At 45.2% G+C, this 23,773-nt stretch overlaps 1 pseudogene; it reads left to right on the top strand.

Annotated features, from left to right (window-relative positions):
- Window positions 1-9,918: 9,918 nt before the first annotated feature.
- On the top strand, window positions 9,919-10,095 carry LOC140306229 (U2 spliceosomal RNA; annotated as a pseudogene).
- The last annotated feature ends 13,678 nt before the right edge of the window (window positions 10,096-23,773 follow it).

The raw sequence follows: 23,773 nt of genomic DNA, 5'->3' as shown, positions 1-23,773 counted from the left end.
ACTCCGCACCCGCTACTGATTGTGTACAGTCGGGTATTTTAACCTTTTCTTACCCGTTTTTTACCAACTATGGTCGGACATTCACACCTTCTTACAGCGGAACACCTCCGCTCCCTCCTTTGATGGTGTATGTTCGGGCATTCAAACCTTTTCTTACCCGCTTTTTACAAACTATGGTCAGACGTTCAAACCTTCTTGTAGCCGAACATATCCACTCCTGCTTTTGATGATGTATGGTTGGGCATTCGAACCTACTTGTTGCCCGCTTTTCATTAATTATGGGTGGACATTCACACCTTGTCTCAGCCAAACACCTCCGCTCCCTGTTTTGATCATGTATGGTTTGACATTCGCACCTTTGCTTACCCTCTTTTTATACAGATTGCTCAAGATTAAGTTGTTCTTTCTCAAACTACAACATTTTTTTAATTGTTGAAACTTGATTTGAAGTGGATAAATAAGGAAGACAAACAGTTTTAAGTCAGGCTGATAGCAATTAATTTTATAGCAAAATCTGTATTTCGTCATTTGTCGAGAGATGCTTATTGCTGAAGAAGTTCTTTCTCATTCTACAAAGTACAACGTTGTTTATCATTGAAACTTGATTAGACATGAATAAATATGAAGGACAAAGCAGTCTTAACATGGTTTGAGTTAAGGAATTCGTTTTATAGGAGAATCCGAATTCGTGCATAACTCGTAAAATAGAGCTTATTTTCGGATTCCTGAAGAATGAGTCTGGTTCTTTCTCATAATACAAAGTTTGTTGTTTATTGTTGAAACTTCATCAGACCGTTAGATATAGTCGGACTCACCTCGACGCACGGCTTGGGATCTGGAACCAGTACTCTTGAGAGGGGTTGGACTCTCTTCCACTCTGGAGTTGCCCGTGGTGAGAGGCGCAGAGCAGGTGTGGGCATACTTATTGCCCCCCGGCTGTGTGCCAGTACATTGGGGTTTACCCCAGTGAACGAGAGGGTAGCCTCCCTCCGCCTTTGGGTGGGGGGACGAGTCCTGACTGTTGTTTGTGCCTATGCGCCAAACAGCAGTTCAGAGTACCTACCCTTTTTGGAGTCTCTGGGGGAGGCACTGGAGAATGCTCCTACCGGAGACTCCCTCATTCTGCTGGGGGACTTCAATGCTCACGTGGGCAATGACAGTGAGACCTGGAGGGGTGTGATTGGGAGGAACGGCCCCCCCGATCTGAATCAGAGTGGTGTTATGTTGTTGGACTTCTGTGCCAGTCATAGACTGTCCATAACGAACACCATGTTCAGGCATAAGGGTGTCCATATGTGCACTTGGCACCAGGACACCCTTGGCCGCAGTTCGATGATCGACTTTGTGGTTGTATTATCGGACTTGCGGCCGTATGTCCTGGACACTCGGGTGAAGAGAGGGGCGGAGCTGTCAACTGATCACCACCTGGTGGTGAGTTGGCTCCGCTGGTGGGGGAGGATGCCGATCAGACCTGGCAGGCCCAAACGTATTGTGAGGGTCTGCTGGGCGCGTTTGTCAGAATCCCCCGTCAGAAGGAGCTTTAACTTCCACCTCCGGCAGAGCTTCAACCATATTTGAGGTGGGGGACATTGAGTCCGAATGGGCCATGTTCCGTGACTCCATTGCCGAGGCAGCTGGTCGGAGTTGTGGCCGTAAGGTGGTCGGTGCCTGTCGTGGCGGCAACCCTCGAACCTGCTGGTGGACACCAGTGGTGAGGGAAGCCGTCAAGCTGAAGAAGGAGTCCTATCGGGCCTTTTTGGCCAGTGGGACCCTGGAAGAAGCTGATAGGTACCGACGGGCCAGACGGGCCACGGCTTCGGCGGTTGTGAGGCAAAAACTCGGGCCTGGGAGGAGTTCGGTGAGACCATGGAGAACGATTTCCGGACGGCCTCGAAAAGATTCTGGTCCACCATCCGGCGTCTCAGGGGGGGGGAAGCGGCTCACAGTCAACACTGTTTACAGTGGGGACGGGGCTTTGCTGACCTCAACTAGGGATGTTGTGAGTCGGTGGGGGGAGTACTTCGAGGAACTCCTCAATCCTACCAACACGTGCTCGGAAGAGGCAGAGTCGGAGAGCTTGGAGACGGGGCCTCCCATTTCTGGGGCTGAGGTTGCCGAGGTGGTTAAAAAGCTCCTCGGTGGCAAGGCCCCGGGGGTGGATGAGGTCCGTCCTGAGTTTCTCAAGGCTCTGGATGTTGTAGGGCTGTCTTGGCTGACACGCCTCTGCAGTATCGCGTTGACATCGGGGACAGTGCCTCTGGACTGGCAGATTGGGGTGGTGGTCCCCCTCTTTAAAAAGGGGGACCGGAGGGTGTGTTCCAACTATAGGGGTATCACACTCCTCAGCCTCCCTGGTAAGGTCTATTCGGGGGTATTGGAGAGGAGGATCCGTCGGATAATCGAGCCTCGGATTCAGGAGATGCAGTGTGGCTTTCGTCCTGGCCGTGGAACAGTGGACCAGCTCTATACCCTCGGCAGGATCCTGGAGGGTGCATGGGAGTTCGCCCAACCAGTCTACATGTGTTTTGTGGACTTGGAGAAAGCGTTCGACCGTGTCCCTCGTGGAGTCCTGTGGGGGGTGCTCCGGGAATATGGAGTGCCGGACCCCTTGATAGGGGCCGTTCGGTCTCTGTATGACCGGTGCCAGAGTTTGGTCCGCATTGCCGGCAGTAAGTCGGATACGTTTCCGGTGAGAGTTGGACTCCGTCAGGGCTGCCCTTTGTCACCGATTCTGTTCCTAACTTTTATGGACAGAATTTCTAGGCGGAGCCAGGGCGTTGAGGGTGTCCCATTTGGCGACCTCAGAATCGGGTCTCTGCTTTTTGCAGATGATGTGGTTCTGTTAGCGTCGTCAGGCCGTGACCTTCAGCTCTCACTGGAGTGATTCACAGCCGAGTGTGAAGCGGCTGGGATGAGAATCAGCACCTCCAAATCCGAGACTATGGTTCTCAGCCGGAAAAGGGTGGAATGCTCTCTCCGCGTCGGGAATGAGATCCTTCCCCAAGAGGAGGAGTTCAAGTATCTCGGGGTCTTGTTCACGAGTGACGGACGAATGGAGCGGGAGATTGACGGGCGGATCGGTGCGGCGCCTGCAGTGTTGCAGGCTCTGCACCGACCCGTCGTTGTGAAGAGGGAGCTGAGCCAGAAGGCGAAGCTCTCTACTTACTGGTCAATCTACGTTCCCATCCTCACCTATGGTCACGAGTTGTGGGTAGTGACCGAAAGAACAAGATCGCGAATACAAGCGGCCGAAATGGGTTTCCTCCGCAGGGTGTCTGGGCTCTCCCTTAGAGATAGGGTGAGAAGCTCAGTCATCCGGGAGGGGCTCGGAGTAGAACCGCTGCTCCTCCGCATTGAGAGGAGTCAGATGAGGTGGCTCGGGCATCTGGTTAGGATGCCCCCTGGGCGCCTCCCTGGGGAGGTGTTCCGGGCACGTCCCACTGGGAGGAGACCCCGGGGGAGACCCAGGACACGTTGGAGAGACTATGTCTCTCGGCTGGCCTGGGAACGCCTCGGGGTCCCCCCGGAAGAGCTGGAGGAAGTGGCCGGGGACAGAGACGTCTGGGTTTCTCTGCTCAAGCTGCTGCCCCCGCGACCCGACCCCCGGATAAGCGGCAGATGATGGATGGATGGATGGATATATCCTCCACCAACCAGACTTACAACCCCAGACTAGGGTAGCAGAATTTCTAAGCATCTGTACCCCAAAACTACTATCAAAAATATATAAATTATTGTCTAAGATAGATGACACAATGTCTCTTCCATCCTCAAAATGGGAGGCAGATTTATCCATCAGTTCTGGTCATAGCTTCTAACCACAAATATGTTTGAACACCTTCATAAAGACTCGAAATCCTAATTTACAGCTCATACAATACAAAATCCTTCGTAGAACACACTATACAGGATGGGTCTAACACACTCAAACATCTGCTCACATTGCACAGATAACACACCTGATGATTATGCACACGCTTTGTGGTTTTTCTGCGCCTGTCCAGAAGTTCTGGCTTGAAGTCTGTGAGGACCTATCAACATGGCTAAAGTGTAGCATCCCTGCATGCCCCACACTGTGCATACTGGGTGACTTAGACAACATCAACATGGAAATTAACTCAGCACACATGGTTGTCACAGTGTTATGTATCGCAAAGAAAACTATTCTCATGAACTGGAAAGCGAAGAACAATCTGTGTATTAACCAGTTTAGAAATTTTCTTTTAGATTATATTAGCATGGAAACAATGTCTGCCTCCTCAAAACATCAATTGGCTGAATTTCATTCTCTCTGGTCCCCTCTGATTAGTTTTATCACATAGTGGTGGTGGTGGGTTGCTGGGTGATGGTGGGTCTCAGGCCCGGGCTGCTGCGACTGGTGTGACCGGGTGGTTTGTTTGTTTGTTTTTTTATGTTATTTGTTTGTTTTTTGTAGAGGTCCTCCTGGGTGGGGTTGGGTTGAGTGGGGTGGGGCGGGATGGGTACCTTCTGGGGGTACAGTAGCTCCCGGAATATGGTCGCTGCAGGCCCCGAGCCTGGTGGACATCAGGCCCTCCTGCCCATTGTTGGCTCCCAGGTAGCGGGGATGCCTATTGCAGCCAGTCCCTGGCTGCCCTCTCTGGGGGAGAGTAGCTCCCCCGTTATATATCCCCATACCCCTCTCCCTTCTGGCTCCTGTACACAGCACACACTCACACATGAAGGGTTTTGGGGGCGTGTGTGTTCGGTGGGGTGCAGTGGATGGGGCCACGTAAGTGGTCCCCTTTGGTTGCACTCTGCAGTTCCCTGCCCCTGTTTTAATTACACCTTAGACATTAGTACTTATCAAACACACTCACACACACACATTAGGTCTTGGGGGGTGGTTACACTGAGTGGCATCTGGTGGGCGGGGCTCTTTGGGTATGTAGGCTGCCCAGAGTGCCGCGCTCCCAGTTCTACAAGTTTGGCTGCCCCTCAATTTTAATTGCTCACTATTAGAAAATATTGAAGAGCCAGAAGGGTGAGGTGAGGGGTCTTCTTCGCACACCCCTGCTTCCTGGTGTCTGCTCGGGGCAGGAGGGGCCAGGAGGATTAATTAATTGTTCTGCTGGTTCGGGGTCTGTGGTGGCTGGGGGGTTGCTGGCCTCCTGGTGTGCCCGCTGCACTACACCCCAGCAGAGTCGAGGGAGGTAGGATGTGTGGATGTGTGGATGTATGGGACGTGAAAGTGTGTGTGGTAATGATTGGGCCTGGATCTGGGACTTGCTGTCGCCTGGCCTGCCTGTGTTTCTCCCGATGGGGCATCAGCGTTGCCTCTCCCCACTGCTCGCGACTTCACCCACCTGTGGGCACGTCTTGACTCCCAGGGCACTTGGCCAGGGGCGCTGGGGCAGGCGCTGACCCACTTTGTGGCTGTCTGGGGCGCTTGGCCCTCCTGGGTATTGGGTGGGGCCTCTGCCGGGGGGTTTGGGGGCGCTCGGGCTCCTGGGGCCCAGGTCCAGTGCAAGACCCATGTCTGGGCGGCTGGGGCCTGGCGGGGTCGGTGGGCTGTTACCCCTGGTTCCCGGAGTGCCTCTGCCCTATGCTTATGGGGGCTCTTTCCGGGGGCTTCCTCTGCAGTCTTCTGGGTGGATGTGTGGTTGCCCCTGCGGTGGGCTGCCTGGGTTCTGTGCTCTGTGGGGGCTGCTGGAGGCCCGGGTCTTGTGGCCCTCTCTGCCTGCTTCTGATTGCTTGGGGGGGGGGCTGTGGATTGTGGCCCTGTACGCTTATACACTCATAACTAAGCACGGTTATCATGTAGGTCCTGTGCCATGGGTGTTGCATGTTCTCACACACACACACACACATTCATTAGTCCAGTAGCATGGTCACTAAGCAGTTGATGTATTATCATGTCGTCTCAGGTCATCTATATCCACAGCTGTGTTGTATGCGATTGCCGCTTCTTGTGCTTGTTTTTGTTTGTTTGTGTGTTTGTTTTTTCTCTGCTTGTCTGCTTTCAGGTGCTCCTGGTGGCGCTAAGGCTGGATTCCCCTCATAGGCCATGGATTGTTGTCTGTTTTGTTTTTTACAGGTGTAGCAGCTGGTTGTCTGGTTTTTGTTTCTATTTTTGTTCTGTTTCCTCTTCTTTCCTCTTCTTCTTTCCTTGTCCCCCGGTCCGGTTCAGTTCAGTTCATGTCATATATTGTAAACAGAAATAAATAAATGGGCATCAAGGGGAGCTTTACATTTATAAAACTTCCCTTGGCAAAACAAATCTGTTTGGCATCAAAGGTATTCAGACTACAATTCTTCTGACATAATGCTGAACAGGACAAGGGGAAAAAAAAGTAAAGAAGACAGTTCTGCCGAAAGCCAGGGATAGACCTGTTCTAAGTTCTATACTTTTTAAAAGGGGCGTGTTTATCAACTATGGAATTAGAAGATTTACAAAAATGGTCAAGTGCTAGATCTTCATCTGGGATTTTAACAGTGTCATATAACTATTCAACAGATCAGTTAAAAAAAAGCCTGCTCATGGAGATGTTTCAGGATCTGGATACCAAGCGTGGACCTAATGTTTTCAATTTTGCAATTCTGATACAGGCTATTGAGCAGTGATAACTAACACCAAGTTCAGATACTGCGGATTTTCTACCTTTGATTTGTTAAGATTGAGCCAATCAGGGACAACCTTGAAGGATCTCTTTGGTTTTGTAGGATCAGTAATTACCTGAGAAAGGTTGATATTGGTACACACCTTTTTTAAATGATCAGAGGCAGTTCAACTTGTTTAAATTAAAATTGCCACACAGAGATTGGGTTTAGGCCACATGCACACAGAATGACATCAACAAATATAAGAAATATTAAACATTTACACATAGATTTTTGAATACATGTAGAGGAATGATACTTTGAAATGTGCTCATTGCGGAGTTATGATCAGTTGAGTAATGAAGGTTGAACTATTCTAGGAAAGAGGTTCTATTCCCAGCATCATGATGGACACTCCTGATATAGAAGGTTTCGCTAACGCATTGGAATTGTTTTACTATTTTCATATGCATGTGCAATGAAGAATTGCTTGCTGCTGATAAATGCAAAGAAGAACAGCTTACACATAGATGCTCACATATAGGCTGCTGAATGCAATGAAGACCTGCTTATCAAGTAAAGTTCAATGTCAATGTGTAATATTCAATTAGGATTTGCAAAACAGTGAAGTTAAACAATGAATGGGTCCATAGTCGGTATGAGAAGACTACAGGAATATTTACCTGGGTGTACGTTCAAACAGAGATGTGAAAATTGCGATAAATAATTGTTTGTTTGTTTGTTAGTATGTATAGGAATGTTATGTGTATAAACTGTGTTGAGTTATAGTTACTCAGTAGTGTCTCAGTGAAACAACCGACGGGGGAAGCCTTGCGGTGACAACAAAAGCAGTGTTTTACTGATCAGTCAAGTTGCTCCAGTGTACTCCATACAAACTGGTTGGCTACTGAAGGGATAGAAAATGGGGAATACTTGTTTTAAAGCAAACAAGGAATTAGATGGGAAAAATACATGTTTTAACGGGACCCAGACAATATTAAATACTCAGACAGATGGGAGAAGAAGTGTAGTTTTGTAGGAAATCACAAAATTATTACATAGAATTAGTGAAATCAATTGAAGAATGCCTTTCTGAAGAGCTGTTTACCACAGATGAGCAGCTTTGCGACCAAGCACATTGTAGATCGCTTTACTGCCAAAATGATCTAATTTAATGGATTGGTTTAGACATGCATAACAGCATTTTAAGAACAAAGAGAGAAACAAAAAGGGACAACGCTTCATGGTGGAAGGTGATGTATAAATAACTGTGTATATGATGAAGGGGGTGGCAACACCCATTCCGAAATCCCGCCATTCCGACATCCCGCTATTCCGACATCCCACCATTCCGACATACCACCATTCCGACAAACCACCATTCCGACATGCAAACGTCCCACCATTCCGACATCCCGCTATTCTGACGTTCAAATGTCCCACCATTCCGACAAGGCTTTCCGTATAAGGAAATGTGTGTTACTCAACAGGTGAGTCCCTTCTTTCTGTTCATGCAATTTATATGTTTAACACATGTTTATAGACAAGCGTTATTAAAAACACAAAGTCTCGGCAACTGGAGGAGGAGAAGCAGTCCGCGGTGGTTTTCAATCACACACTCCAATGCCACTTGTTTCAACTTCCGAAAATTTAATCCAGGAAAAAAAGGCTTACAAACATGGACCAAAACGGCTCCATAACACGCACAAGAATCCAAAAGAAACAAAAGTTAACTAAAAGAAAGCAAATAAACAGTATGAAGTGGTCAAAATTGGTTTTACGCATGCCTATGTGCGTCTGGCACATGCGTCTTCGGGCTCTCCCACGTTGGTTTGTGGATGAAAGCTATATGTTCAGCTGTAATGTCATGTAAAAACAATCTCTACATGACATTTAGTCCCAGGTGTGACCAGTTAGGTCCTTAAGATATCAACAGGCTGTATAAAGCTACAACCGTTGCGGCTGTGTGTTTGTGCCAAATGCGCAAAACCCATCCTCGCTTCCCAAAATTGGAGTGAGTACTCATAAATCACGTGAATAACATGAATAAACGTTTTTACTGCATTTTGTTGTGTTTTATACGTTCTATGCTGTCATTTCTATCTTCTCCTATTGGCAAGGCAAGTTAGAGTGCTCGCAACTGTGTCCTGTGCAGTAGCCGTGATATCTGTAATTGCAATTATTACTTTTGCATATGATGACAGCGTGCAAAAGACGCATGGGCTCTGTGGAGAGCTCCGCTCCAGCTGGCTGCTGTGACAGCTCACTGACACTGTATTTCTGCTTAATCAGTTTCAGTCTCGCCAGAGTTACATTAATATCTGTATTTTTATATTTGAAATTCAGGGGATTTTGATAATAGATTATTAAAGTTTGTTTGCGAGGCTGTGGCCTCTGCATGTGCAAAGCTTGTGCGCCAAGCTTTAGGGCGTATTTGCGCCGGCATATCATTAGTGCAAAATGTTTTGGGTAAAAAATAGGCTATTAAAAGGAACTGTCGGAATGGCGGTATGTTAAAAAAAACAAAAAACATACCGCCATTCCGACCATAGGAGGAAAAAAGTGTCGGAATGGTGGGACGTTTAATAAAAAATTAAGTGTCGCCATTCCGACAATTGGAGACCCATGTTGGAATGACGAGATGTCGGAATGGCAGCATGTAACCATGATGAAGGAGAGACCATTTGAGCAGCACAGCCATTTCGTAGCACAGGGACAGCAATCCAAGTTACAGGATCTCCCACGTGGTATCACCTGTCACATTGTGTCAAGGCATCAAAAGAAGAAAAAATCACCAAACTCAAGGACAAAAAGACAAAGACTCCGGTGAACGAAGACAGAGGACTGACAAACCAGAAATACAAAAGGATTCTCGATATCAAAATCCAGAAGAAGAGGCTAACAATGCCACGAACACTTACGATGCTGGGAATGATGCCAGCAATGAACAGAGAAGAAGATTCAGTGTCATCAATCTGCATTACGTGCCTCTAATGAGGGGGTGAATATAGAATCCTCAACGATTACAACGTCTCTGGGAACTGTGACAACAACAAGGTTTAAACCATTTTGATATATATTGTAACCTATTGTCTAAGGAATAGTGCTGAAAATGAGGTAAATCTAATCCACCACTGTCCTTGGTCTTCTGTAGGGTTTTTAAACTAATACGTGGTGGTTTGTTTTTCCACAGAAATTTGGAGATGCATGAATCTAGTGACTTAAACCAAGTAGCAGATGGTTTTATGGGGATCATTGAGAACAAATAGTTAACTTTTGGTAGTATCATCATTTTAATGGATGTAACTCTCCCCATAAGTGATATAGGTAAGGACTTCCAACGAGAGAGATCGTCCTCTACTCTCTTTAATAATTGCACATAATCCATCTGTACTTATCAGTTTAATATGTGATATGTCTATGCAAGGACTACATATTAAATGGATTTTTATCAATAGGAGTTGAAAAAGGAGCTTGCTCCGTTCACTCCAAGCATCGACCCGGTACTGCAGTGCCGCTGGGAACGGTGCGCTCTCCTCTGCTCTTGTGAAAAAGCAAACAGCGGTGCAGGATGGAAGTTTCTTTTAGTCTGCTGAGAAAAGAGAGTGAATGCGAAGTAGACTTTAACACGGCTCTGGGAGCGAGCCGAGTGCGGGCTAACCAGGAGAACTGCTTGAAAGAAACGCGACACCGAATGAGCGGTCAGAACAAAGCCTCAATACGGTGTTCCTGTGGTGTTTTTATAAAATGCGGTGAAAATAAAGGTGTGAATGCCCCATAGAAAACTAAAAGGTGGAGCGGAAGTGTTCGGCTGCAAGAAGGTGTGAATGTCCGACTATATTTGGTGAAAAGCAGGTGAAGCAAGGTCTGAATGCCCAACCTTACATCACCAAAAGCGAGATCAGAGGTTTTTGGCTGCAAGAAGGCCATAGTTTGCCAAAAGCGGGTAAGGTGCGAATATAAATATCAACAAAAGTGGGGGCGGAGGTCTTCGGATGCAAGTGGGTGTGAATATCCCACCATACAAGTATGGTGGAGAGGAAGCTGTGAATGGCCGACCATAGTTTGCAAAAAGCGGGTGAGAAAAGGTGCGAATGTCCAACCATACATGATCAAAACAGGGAGCGGAGGTGTTTGGCTGCGACAAGGTGTGAATGTCCACCCATAATTAATGAAAAGCGGGCAACAAGTAGGTTCGAATGCCATACCATACATCATCAAAAGCAGGAGTGGATGTTTTCGGTTACAAGAAGGTTTGAATGTCCGAGCATAGTTTGTAAAAAGCGGGTAAGAAAAGGTTCGAATGCCCGAACATATACCATCAAAAGAGGGAGCGGAGGTGTTCCGCTGTAAGACGGTGTGAATGTCCGACCGTAGTTGGTAAAAAGTGGGTATGAAAAGGTTCGAATGCCCAAATTCGGCTGCAAAAAACTGTGTTCGGCTGCAAAAAGGTGTGAATGTTCGACTAAAGTTTGTAAAAAGCGGGTAAGACAAGGTGCGAATGCCTGACAATGTATGATCAAAAGCGGGAGCGGAGGTGTTCAGCTGCAAGAAGGTCTAAATGTCCATTATTAATTGCTAGAAAACATGAAAGAAAATTTTCAAAAATCAATCCGCACATGATCATAAGTGGGAGAGGAGGTGTTCAGCTGCAAGAAGGTGTGAATGTCCTACCATAATTGCTGAAAAATATGTTAGAAACGGTAAGAATGCCGGACCATACATCATCAAAAGCTAGAGAGGTGGTGTTCGGCTGCAAGTAGGTGTGAATGTCTGACTAAAGTTCAAATATATTAACAAAAGCAGGAGGAGAGGTCTTCGGATGAGTGGTTGAGAATTTCCAACCATAATGTATAAAATGCGGTGAAAAAAAAGGTGTGATAGAAACCTAAAAGGTGGAGCGGAAGTGTTCGGCTGCAAGAAGGTGTGAATGTCCATCTATAGTTGGTGAAAAGCAGTAAAAGCAAGGTCTGAATGCCCAACCTTACATCATCAAAAGCGAGATCAGAGGTGTTTGGCGGCAAGAAAACGGGTAAGGTGTGAATGACCGACTAAATATCAACAAAAGTGGGGGCGGAGATCTTCGGATGCAAGTGGGTGTGAATATCCCACCATACAAGTATGGTGGAGAGGAAGCTGTGAATGGCCGACCATAGTTTGCAAAAAGCGGGTGAGAAAAGGTGCGAATGTCCAACCATACATGATCAAAACAGGGAGCGGAGGTGTTTGGCTGCGACAAGGTGTGAATGTCCACCCATAATTAATGAAAAGCGGGCAACAAGTAGGTTCGAATTCCCAACCATACATCAACAAAAGCAGGAGTGGATGTGTTTGGCTACAAGAAGGTTTGAATGTCCAAGCATAGTTTGTAAAAAGCGGGTAAGAAAAGGTGCGAATGCCCGACAAAGTATGATCAAAAGAGGGGGTGGAGGTTTTCGGCTACAGGAACGTTTGAATGTCCGACCATAGTTTGTAAAAAGCGGGTAAGAAAAGGTGCGAATGCCCGAACATACACCATCAAAAGAGGGAGCGGAGGTGTTACGCTGAAAGACGGTGTGAATTTCCGACCATAGTTGGTAAAAAGTGGGTAAGAAAAGGTTCGAATGCCCGAATATATACCATCAAAAGCGGAAGCGGAGGTGTTCGGCTGCAAGAAGGTGTCAACGTCCGACCAAAGTTTGTAAAAAGCAGGTAAGAAAAGGTGCGAATGCCCGAACATACACCATCAAAAGAGGGAGCAGAGCTGATCGACTGCAAGTAGGTGTGAATGTCCACCCATAATTCCTGAAAAATGGGTAAGAAAAGGTGTGAATGCCCAACTATACATCATCAAAAGCAGAAGTGGATGTGTTCGGCCACAAGAAGGTTTGAATGTCCGACCATAGTTTGTAAAAGGCGGGTAAGAAAAGGTTCGAATGCCCGAACATACACAATCAAAAGAGGGAGCGGAGGTGTTTCGCTGCAAGAAGGTGTGAATGTCTGACCATAGTTGGTAAAAAGCGGGTAAGAAAAGGTTCGAATGCCAAAATATACACCATCAAAAGCGGAAGCCGAGGTGTTCGGCTGCAAGTAGGTGTGAATGTCAGATCATAATTTGCAAAAAGCTGATGAGAAAGGTGTGAATGACCGACAATAATTGCTGAAAAATGTGTTAGAAAAGGTAAGAATGCCGGACCATTCATCATCAAAAGCGGGAGAAGAGGTGTTCGGCTGCAAGAAGCTGTGAATGTCCAGCCATAATTACTCAAAAACGGGTAAGAAAAGGTAGTATTGCCAGACCATAAATGATCAAAAGAGGGAGCGGAGGTGTTCCGCTGTAAGAAGGTGTGAATGTCCGACCATAATTGGTAAAAAGCGGGTAAGAAAAGGTTAAAATACCCAACTGTACACAATCAATAGCGGGAGCGGAGTTGTTTGGCTACTAAAAGGTGTGAAAGTCCGACCATGGTTTGTAAAAAGCGGGTAAGAAAAGGTGCGAATGCCGGACAATGTATGATCAAAAGAGGGAACGGAGGTTTTCGGCTGAAAGAAGGTCTAAATGTCCAACCATAATTTGTAAAAACCGGGGAAGAAAAGGCTCGAAAGTCCGACTATACACCATCAAAAGCGGGAGCAGAGGTGTTCAGCTGCAAGAAGGTCTCAATGTCCATCAATAATTGCTAGAAAAGATGAAAGAAAATTTTCGAATATCAAACCGCACATGATCGTAAGTGGGAGCGGAGGTGTTCAGCTGCAAGAAGGTGTGAATGTCCACCCATAATTCCTCAAAAATGGGTAAAAAAAGGTGCGAATGCCCAACCATACAACATCAAAAGAAGAAGTGGATGTGTTCGGCTACAAGAAGGTTTGAATGTCCGAGCATAGTTTGTAAAAAGCGGGTAAGAAAAGGTTCGAATGCCCGAACATACACCATCAAAAGAGGGAGCGGAGGTGTTCCGCCATAAGAAGGTGTGAATGTCCGACCGTAGTTGGTAAAAAGTGGGTATGAAAAGGTTAAAATACCCGACTGTGCACAATCAATAGCGGGAGCGAATGTGTTCGGCTACAAGAAGGTGTGAAAGTCCGACCATGTTTTGTAAATAGCGGGTAAGAAAAGGTGCGAATGCCCAACAATGTATGATCAAAAGAGGGAGCGGAGGTTTTCGGCTGCAAGAAGGTCTGAATTTCCAACCATAATTTGTAAAAACCGGCGAAGAAAAGGCTCGAAAGCCCGACTATACACCATCAAAAGCGGGAGCAGAGGTGTTCAGCTGCAAGAAGGTCTCAATGTCCATCAATAATTGCTAGAAAACATGAAAGAAAATTTTCGAATATCAAACCGCACATGATCATATGCGGGAGAGGAGGTGTTCAGCTGCAAGATGGTGTGAATGTCCACCCATAATTCCTGAAAAATGGGTAAAAAAAAAGGTGCGAATGCCCAACCATACAACATCAAAAGCAGGTGTGAATGTCAGATCATAATTTGCAAAAACCTGATGAGAAATGGTGAGAATGCCCAACTATACACCATCAAATGCGGGAGCGGAGGTGTTCGGCTGTGAGTAGGTGTGAATGTCCGACCATACTTGCTGAAAAATATGACAAAGCAGTTTTCACTTGGTTTGAGTGAAGGAATTCATTTTATATCAAAATCCGAAATTGTGTAGAACTCGTGGAAATAAGTTTATTCTCGGATTCGTAAAGGTTTAGTGTTGTTCTTTGGTATATTGCAAAGTAATACTTTCTTTTTTGTTGAAACCTATTCAGACATGGATAAATATTAAGGACAAAGCAGTTTTATCTTGGTTTGAGTGAAGGAATTCATTTTATATCAAAATCCGAAATTGTGTAGAACTGGTGACAAGAAGCTTATTCTCGGATTCCTAAAGGTTTAGTGTTGTTCTTTCCTATCCTGCAAAGTACAACGTTCTTTTTTTGTTTAAAGCTATTTAGACATGGATAAATATGAAGGACAAAGCAGTTTTAACTTGGTTTGAGTGAAGGAATTCATTTTATATCAAAATCCAATGTTGTGCATTATGGCAGCAGAATTGTAGTCTGAATACCTTTTATGCCAAACAGATTTGCCTTGCCAAGGGAAGTTTTATAAATGTTTATTGTTTATGTTTAAAATATATAAACTAGCAGAATAATTAATTGATCCGCCTGGTCCCTCCCACCCCGGAGAGGGCAGCCAGAGACTGAACACCGCCTCTCCCGCATATGATCATGTGCGGTTTGATATTCGAAAATTTTCTTTCATGTTTTTTAGCAATTATTGATGGACATTGAGACCTTCTTGCAGCTGAACACCTCTGCTCCCGCTTTTGATGGTGTATAGTCGGGCTTTCGAGCCTTTTCTTCCCCAGTTTTTACAAATTATAGTTGGACATTCAGACCTTCTTGCAGCCGAAAACCTCCGCTCCCTCTTTTGATCATACATTGTCGGGCATTCGCACCTTTTCTTAACCGCTTTTTACAAAACATGGTCGGACTTTCACACCTTGTAGCCGAACACATCCCTTCCCGCTATTGATTGTGTACACTCGGCCATTTTAACCTTTTCTTACCCGCTTTTTACCAACTACGGTCGGACATTCACACCTTCTTATGGCGGAACACCTCCGCTCCCTCTTTTGATGGTGTATGTTCGGGCATTCGAACTTTTTCTTACCCGCTTTTTACAAACTATGGTCAGACATTCAAACCTTCTTGTAGCCGAACACCTCCGCTCCCTCTTTTGATTGTGTATGTTCGGGCATTCGAACTTTTTCTTACCCGCTTTTTACAAACTATGCTCGGACATTCAAACCTTCTTGTAGCCGAACACATCCAGTCCTGCTTTTGATGATGTATGGTTGGGCATTCGCACCTTTTTTTACCCATTTTTGAGGAATTATGGGTGGACATTCACACCTTCTTGCAGCTGAACACCTCCGCTCCCACTTATGATCATGTGCGGTTTGATATTCGAAAATTTTCTTTCATGTTTTCTAGCAATTATTGATGGACATTCAGACCTTCTTGCAGCTGAACCCCTCTGCTCCCGCTTTTGATGGTGTATAGTCGGGCTTTCGAGCCTTTTCTTCCCCGGTTTTTACAAATTATGGTTGGACTTTCACACCTTTTAGTAGCCAAACACCTCCGCTCCTGCTATTGATTGTGTACAGTCGGGTATTTTAACCTTTTCTTACCCGCTTTTTACCAATTATGGTCGGACATTCACACCTTCTTGCAGCCGAAAACTTCCGTTCCCTCTTTTGATCATACATTGTCCGGCATTCACACCTTTTCTTACCCGCTTTTTACAAACCATGGTCGGACTTTCACACCTTTTAGTAGCCAAATAACTCCGCTCCCGCTATCGATTGTGTACAGTCGGGTATTTTAACCTTTTCTTACCCGCTTTTTACCAATTATGGTCGGACATTCACACCTTCTTACAGCAGAACACCTCCGCTCCCTGTTTTGATCATTTATGGTCTGGCAATACTACCTTTTCTTACCCGTTTTTGAGTAATTATGGCTGGACATTCACAGCTTCTTGCAGCCGAACACCTCTTCTCCCGCTTTTGATGATGAATGGTCCGGCATTCTTATCTTTTCTAACACATTTTTCAGCAATTATTGTCGGTCATTCACACCTTTCTCATCAGCTTTTTGCAAATTATGATCTGACATTCACACCTACTTGAAGCCGAACACCTCGGCTTCCGCTTTTGATGGTGTATATTTTGGCATTCGAACCTTTTCTTACCCGCTTTTTACAAACCATGGTCGGACTTTCACACCTTCTTTTAGCCGAACAACTCCGCTCCCGCTATTGATTGTGTAGAGTCGGGTATTTTAACCTTTTCTTACCCGCTTTTTTACCAACTATGGTCGGACATTCACACCTTCTTACAGCGGAACACCTCCGCTCCCTCTTTTGATGGTGTATGTTCTGGCATTCGAACCTTTTCTTACCCACTTTTTACAAACTATGCTCGGACATTCACACCTTCTTGCAGCGAAACACCTCCGCTCCCTCTTTTGATTGTGTATGTTCGGGCATTCGAACCTTTTCTTACCCGCCTTTTACAAACTATGGTCGGACATTCAAACCTTCTTGTGGCCGAACACATCCACTTCTGCTTTTGATGATGTATAGTTGGGCATTCACAACTTTTCTTACCCATTTTTCAGTAATTATTGGTGGACATTCAGACCTTCTTGCAGCTGAACACCTCTGCTCCCGCTTTTGATGGTTTATAGTCGGGCTTTCGAGGCTTTTCTTCAACGGTGTTTACAAATTATGGTTGGAAATTCAGACCTTGCAGCCGAACACCTCCGCTCCCTCTTTTGATCATACATTGTCGGGCATTCGCACCTTGTCTTACCCGCGTTTTACAAACCATGGTCGGACTTTCACACCTTCTTGTAGCCGAACAACTCCGTTCCCGCTATTGATTGTGTACAGTCGGGTATTTTAACCTTTTCTTACCCGCTTTTTACCAATTATGGTCGGACATTCACACCGTCTTACAGCAGAACACCTCCGCTCCCTCTTTTTATGGTGTATGTTCGGGCATTCGAACTTTTTCTTACCCACTTTTTACAAACTATGGTCGGACATTCAAACCTTCTTGTAGCAGAACACATCCACTTCTTCTTTTGATGATGTATGGTTGGGCATTCGCACCTTTTCTTACCCATTTTTCAGGAATTATGGGTGGACATTCACACCTTCTTGCAGCTGAACACCTCCGCTCCCACTTATGATCATGTGCGGTTTGATATTCGAAAATTTTCTTTCATGTTTTCTAGCAATTATTGATGGACATTCAGACCTTCTTGCAGCTGAACCCCTCTGCTCCCGCTTTTGATGGTGTATAGTCGGGCTTTCGAGCCTTTTCTTCCCCGGTTTTTACAAATTATGGTTGGACTTTCACACCTTTTAGTAGCCAAACACCTCCGCTCCTGCTATTGATTGTGTACAGTCGGGTATTTTAACCTTTTCTTACCCGCTTTTTACCAATTATGGTCGGACATTCACACCTTCTTGCAGCCGAAAACTTCCGTTCCCTCTTTTGATCATACATTGTCCGGCATTCACACCTTTTCTTACCCGCTTTTTACAAACCATGGTCGGACTTTCACACCTTTTAGTAGCCAAATAACTCCGCTCCCGCTATCGATTGTGTACAGTCGGGTATTTTAACCTTTTCTTACCCGCTTTTTACCAATTATGGTCGGACATTCACACCTTCTTACAGCGGAACACCTCCGCTCCCTGTTTTGATCATTTATGGTCTGGCAATACTACCTTTTCTTACCCGTTTTTGAGTAATTATGGCTGGACATTCACAGCTCCTTGCAGCCGAACACCTCTTCTCCCGCTTTTGATGATGAATGGTCCGGCATTCTTATCTTTTCTAACACATTTTTCAGCAATTATTGTCGGTTATTCACACCTTTCTCATCAGCTTTTTGCAAATTATGATCTGACATTCACACCTACTTGAAGCCGAACACCTCGGCTTCCGCTTTTGATGGTGTATATTTTGGCATTCGAACCTTTTCTTACCCGCTTTTTACAAACCATGGTCGGACTTTCACACCTTCTTTTAGCCGAACAACTCCGCTCCCGCTATTGATTGTGTAGAGTCGGGTATTTTAACCTTTTCTTACCCGCTTTTTTACCAACTATGGTCGGACATTCACACCTTCTTACAGCGGAACACCTCCTCTCCCTCTTTTGATGGTGTATGTTCTGGCATTCGAACCTTTTCTTACCCACTTTTTACAAACTATGCTCGGACATTCACACCTTCTTGCAGCGAAACACCTCCGCTCCCTCTTTTGATTGTGTATGTTCGGGCATTCGAACCTTTTCTTACCCGCCTTTTACAAACTATGGTCGGACATTCAAACCTTCTTGTGGCCGAACACATCCACTTCTGCTTTTGATGATGTATAGTTGGGCATTCACAACTTTTCTTACCCATTTTTCAGTAATTATTGGTGGACATTCAGACCTTCTTTCAGCTGAACACCTCTTCTCCCGCTTTTGATGGTGTATAGTCGGGCTTTCGAGGCTTTTCTTCAACGGTGTTTACAAATTATGGTTGGAAATTCAGACCTTGCAGCCGAACACCTCCGCTCCCTCTTTTGATCATACATTGTCGGGCATTCGCACCTTGTCTTACCCGCGTTTTACAAACCATGGTCGGACTTTCACACCTTCTTGTAGCCGAACAACTCCGCTCCCGCTATTGATTGTGTACAGTCGGGTATTTTAACCTTTTCTTACCCGCTTTTTACCAATTATGGTCGGACATTCACACCGTCTTACAGCAGAACACCTCCGCTCCCTCTTTTTATGGTGTATGTTCGGGCATTCGAACTTTTTCTTACCCACTTTTTACAAACTATGGTCGGACATTCAAACCTTCTTGTAGCAGAACACATCCACTTCTTCTTTTGATGATGTATGGTTGGGCATTCGCACCTTTTCTTACCCATTTTTCAGGAATTATGGGTGGACATTCACACCTTCTTGCAGCTGAACACCTCCGCTCCCACTTATGATCATGTGCGGTTTGATATTCGAAAATTTTCTTTCATGTTTTCTAGCAATTATTGATGGACATTCAGACCTTCTTGCAGCTGAACCCCTCTGCTCCCGCTTTTGATGGTGTATAGTCGGGCTTTCGAGCCTTTTCTTCCCCGGTTTTTACAAATTATGGTTGGACTTTCACACCTTTTAGTAGCCAAACACCTCCGCTCCTGCTATTGATTGTGTACAGTCGGGTATTTTAACCTTTTCTTACCCGCTTTTTACCAATTATGGTCGGACATTCACACCTTCTTGCAGCCGAAAACTTCCGTTCCCTCTTTTGATCATACATTGTCCGGCATTCACACCTTTTCTTACCCGCTTTTTACAAACCATGGTCGGACTTTCACACCTTTTAGTAGCCAAATAACTCCGCTCCCGCTATCGATTGTGTACAGTCGGGTATTTTAACCTTTTCTTACCCGCTTTTTACCAATTATGGTCGGACATTCACACCTTCTTACAGCGGAACACCTCCGCTCCCTGTTTTGATCATTTATGGTCTGGCAATACTACCTTTTCTTACCCGTTTTTGAGTAATTATGGCTGGACATTCACAGCTTCTTGCAGCCGAACACCTCTTCTCCCGCTTTTGATGATGAATGGTCCGGCATTCTTATCTTTTCTAACACATTTTTCAGCAATTATTGTCGGTCATTCACACCTTTCTCATCAGCTTTTTGCAAATTATGATCTGACATTCACACCTACTTGCAGCCGAACACCTCGGCTTCCGCTTTTGATGGTGTATATTTTGGCATTCGAACCTTTTCTTACCCGCTTTTTACCAACTATGGTCGGACATTCACACCTTCAACAAGCCCTTCAATGTCCACAATTTTGGCGTCACGAACAGGATCCCTCGACTGGTGTCTCTGGACCGGACCGCAGTGCATGGCCAGCCTGGACTGAAGTAGCTGTTCCAGCCTCATACCTCCAAGGCCTTTTCTGAGAGAGAGGACTGGCAGGTCCTTTTCCTGAATACCAGCGCTGGGATCATTTTTTAAATATGATAGTCTGAGACGATAGGACTGCTTTTTAGTTTTTATTTGAATAAAAGAGGGTTTCCCGGTTGTGTCATTAGTGAGACAGAGATTTCATGGGTAAGTGAAACTTTTGAAGCAGTCCGAAGAAGTGTGAAGTACTCCGAAGAAGTGTGAGTACAGATTAAGGTCCTCATTGGAGACGTCCTTTGAGTGAAGGAATATATTTCCCCATTCCAAGTCTGAGAATGGGAAACAGTAGGTCTCAGACTTTTGACCCTACCGGGGGACCTAAGCATGATGAAATGAAAAAGAAATATGGTCCAGAGGTTTTCCACCTGAAGGTTCTTTTAGTATGTTAGAAATAAGAAAATTAGAAGAAAAGTTTTGCAAATATGAGAAAGAGATGAAGCAAAAAAAAGAAAATTAAGTTTAAATAAGAAGTAAGAAAGGTATAGAATGTTGGAAAAAATAAAGTGTATTAAGAGAAAGAAAGGAAAATGTTAATGCCATGACGGAATGATGATAATAATTTGGTATGTGGACGAAAAGATAATTCAGCTCTGATTAAGACTGAATCTTCTTTTAAACCACCACCATATTCCACTGATAACACTTTTTCTCCTTCTGCACCTCTTTACCCCACCCTGAGCGCTCTCGCTGTGCCGGATCCAGACCTGGACTCCTGCCCTCCACGACGCCTGCAACAACAACAGCCAGCCCTGCCACAAGCCTCTGGCTCTCGGGAAGAAGGGACTTCTTCCATCCTCCCTCGGGAAGAAATTCCATCATCCTCACAACATCAGTTACATAGGTCTGATGATGAGGAAAAGGAAGACGTTTGGTTCTCCAGCGTACCTGCCCAAGAACTTTTAACGCAAGTGACAAAAATCCTTTACCCACAATCTGGACTTCAGAGATCTAAACGTGAGAAAAAACAAAACCAGATTCAAACCATGCCTATGGTTAAAGTTGCAGTTCCCACTGGACCATTACTGGTTTATCTACCCTGGACTGAGACTGACATCATGGAAGCATAACAATGCTTACCAGATCCAGAGATTTCTGGACCCCATTTTGCTGACGAGTTGCGAGATTTCTGCGCACAATTCTGCCCGACCGGGGTTGAATTGCGTCGCATATTGGCAAAAAAGTTCAAACTGACCGAACTCTACAAAATAGAGGCCAGTATGCTACAACTGGATTTGCGACCTACCAACAGTGAACGAGGACATAATGATAACGCTCAATATGAAGCAGCCATCCAAAGACTGTGTCAAGCCATCACCACTCAATTTCCAACCAAAATCAATATGTCCCACATTTACACCTGCAAACAGAAACCCGGTGAAGGGACTGATGATTTTGTACACCGCATCCTTGAGGAAGTCAGCAAGCACAGCGGTCATCAGAGACCAACGGATTTGGGTAATGAATCAGGACCATGGGAGAGTATTGCATGCAATGCAATAATTAAAGGCCTCATGCCAGATGTCGCCACTGAAGTAAAGAACATTTACGTGGGATGGTGTGAGGGTCCTCGTTTGGCTGACGTTCGCCGATATGCTCGCCATGCTCAGAACCAAGTTGAGACGCGTAAGACAACCAAAAGGGACAAGTGTGAAAAGGAGCTGCATTTGGCAGCCATGACCATGTATTACGCAGTTGGTGTAAACAGAGGACGAGGCCGAAGTCGAAGACGTGGACGTGTGGGAGAGGAGGTCGAAATGGGCCACGCCAGAGCTATGATCCGAATATTTGTTTTTACTGTGGCTGTGTCCACAGCTGAAAAGTGATGAAATTGGGCAAAAGGCTGACTGAGGGTGGGAGGCAGGTTCTGGACGTCACGCGGCAGCGGAGCCTCCACTAATGGGTGATAGCACAAACACACTCACACATTTTTCCTGCTCTGTGTAGTGAAGAAACGCTTGCCGACTGTGATTCACGTAGTAAAGTTTTGCATGCTATTTCCGTCCTAGAGCAAAGATATTTCTCTCAGAATATAGGAACTTATGTTCATCAGTAGTGACGTCAGGGGAGTTTGATTGTCCTCCAAAGTTAAGTGGAAACCACGTTTACTCTATGTCTGCATCAGGCCAGGTTGTGAAGGAGAAAATGACATCGCCCATTGCGTGTGTCACTCCCGATGGGCTCTCCTTCAAACACTCATTTTTGTTATCAGAGTTGTGTCCCATTAACCTGATGGGCTGTGATCTCATGTGTAAATTAGGCATTATTTTAACTTCTACACCAGAGGGTGTTAACGTTATGTTACAGCCTGACAAAGTTTTCACAGCAGTGCAGTTTGATTCATCTGCACTTACATATGCTTATGAGTGGAAACTTCCCAGCTCTCCTTTTTCACAACAACTAGTGGAAGAAGCAAAAGCGTTAGTTTCACCCCTTTCTGATTTCATGCAACCTGCTGATTTGCACTGCACATCACACATGTCTTTGCGGCCTGACAATGACTATGAGAAGAAGTGAAAAAATATGTGCGCCTACTTTATTGGCTGTGTCGCTCACTCCAGAGCAATTCGATTTTTTTAATGTTTGTGGTACTCGCCCTCACATTTCCTTGGCCAAACCTACACACTGGCATTGACAAGGTGTGGGAGAGTTTGTTGCTACATGTCAGAAAGAAACGGATTGGACCGTTTCACCTGCTGATCCAAATTTGATGTTTTCTGAACGATTGTCAGCATACAAAAAAACATTTTTGAGTACAATGCATTGTCAAAGAACTGTGGAATTAATTCCTACCACAGAATCACATTTTGAAGCATGTTTTTAATCTGAAAAAGATTTGTCTTCGATACCCATGTTGGCTGAAGTGCCCAATGATCTTTGGGCGAAGAGCAAATATGATGTGGGGTTTGTTTATTGTTGAAACTAGATTAGAAGTAGATAAATATGAAGGACAAAGCAGTTTGAACTTGGTTTGAGAGAAGGAATTCATTTTATTGCAAAATCTGAATTCATGCATAACTCGTCAAATAGATAGTGATGTGTCGTTCGTGAGCGATTCGTTCGATATGAACAAATTTTTTATATGACTCGGGAGTAACGAGTTGTCTCAGTGAGTGATTCGTTCATTTTCATGCAGTACCCTTCCTCACCACATGGCAGGCGGCAGCTTCATAAGCTCAGTCAGCAGGACAGGAAACAGTATTGATTCGTTCATGACTCAACTCCTCGACTGACGGGTCCTCGCACAGGAAACAGTATTGATTAGTTTACGACTCAACTCCTTGGGTCTTCGTTCATTTGTCACGTTTTAAATTCTACGTTTCATTTGACAGGCTGAAGAGCAGTAGGCACAACAGTTCGTTCACAAACCGGATCATTAATCTCATAGACTATTCTACCATCAACAACTTGGAAACCACAATCGACTCTCTAGATGCAGAAAAAGCATTTAATGGAGTGAACTGGAAATTTTTATTCGCAGCATAAAACAAATTCGTGTTTGGGTCACACTTCATCAACTGGATAAGGATATTATATAGCTCCCCAAATGTAAGTGTCAGGACAAATGATCAAACTTCTCCAAGCTTCAGACTGCAGAGAGGTACAAGACAGGGTTGCTCACTTTCTCCCTCACTTTTTGCTATTTTCATCAAACCTTTAGCAGCTGCTATCAGACAAGATA

The sequence above is a fragment of the Leuresthes tenuis genome, unplaced genomic scaffold, assembly GCF_036924035.1.
Source record: "Leuresthes tenuis unplaced genomic scaffold, fLeuTen1.0.hap1 SCAF_4, whole genome shotgun sequence".
In the NCBI taxonomy this organism is placed as follows: Eukaryota; Metazoa; Chordata; class Actinopteri; order Atheriniformes; family Atherinopsidae; genus Leuresthes; species Leuresthes tenuis.
This window is presented reverse-complemented; position numbering and strand designations above follow the sequence as displayed.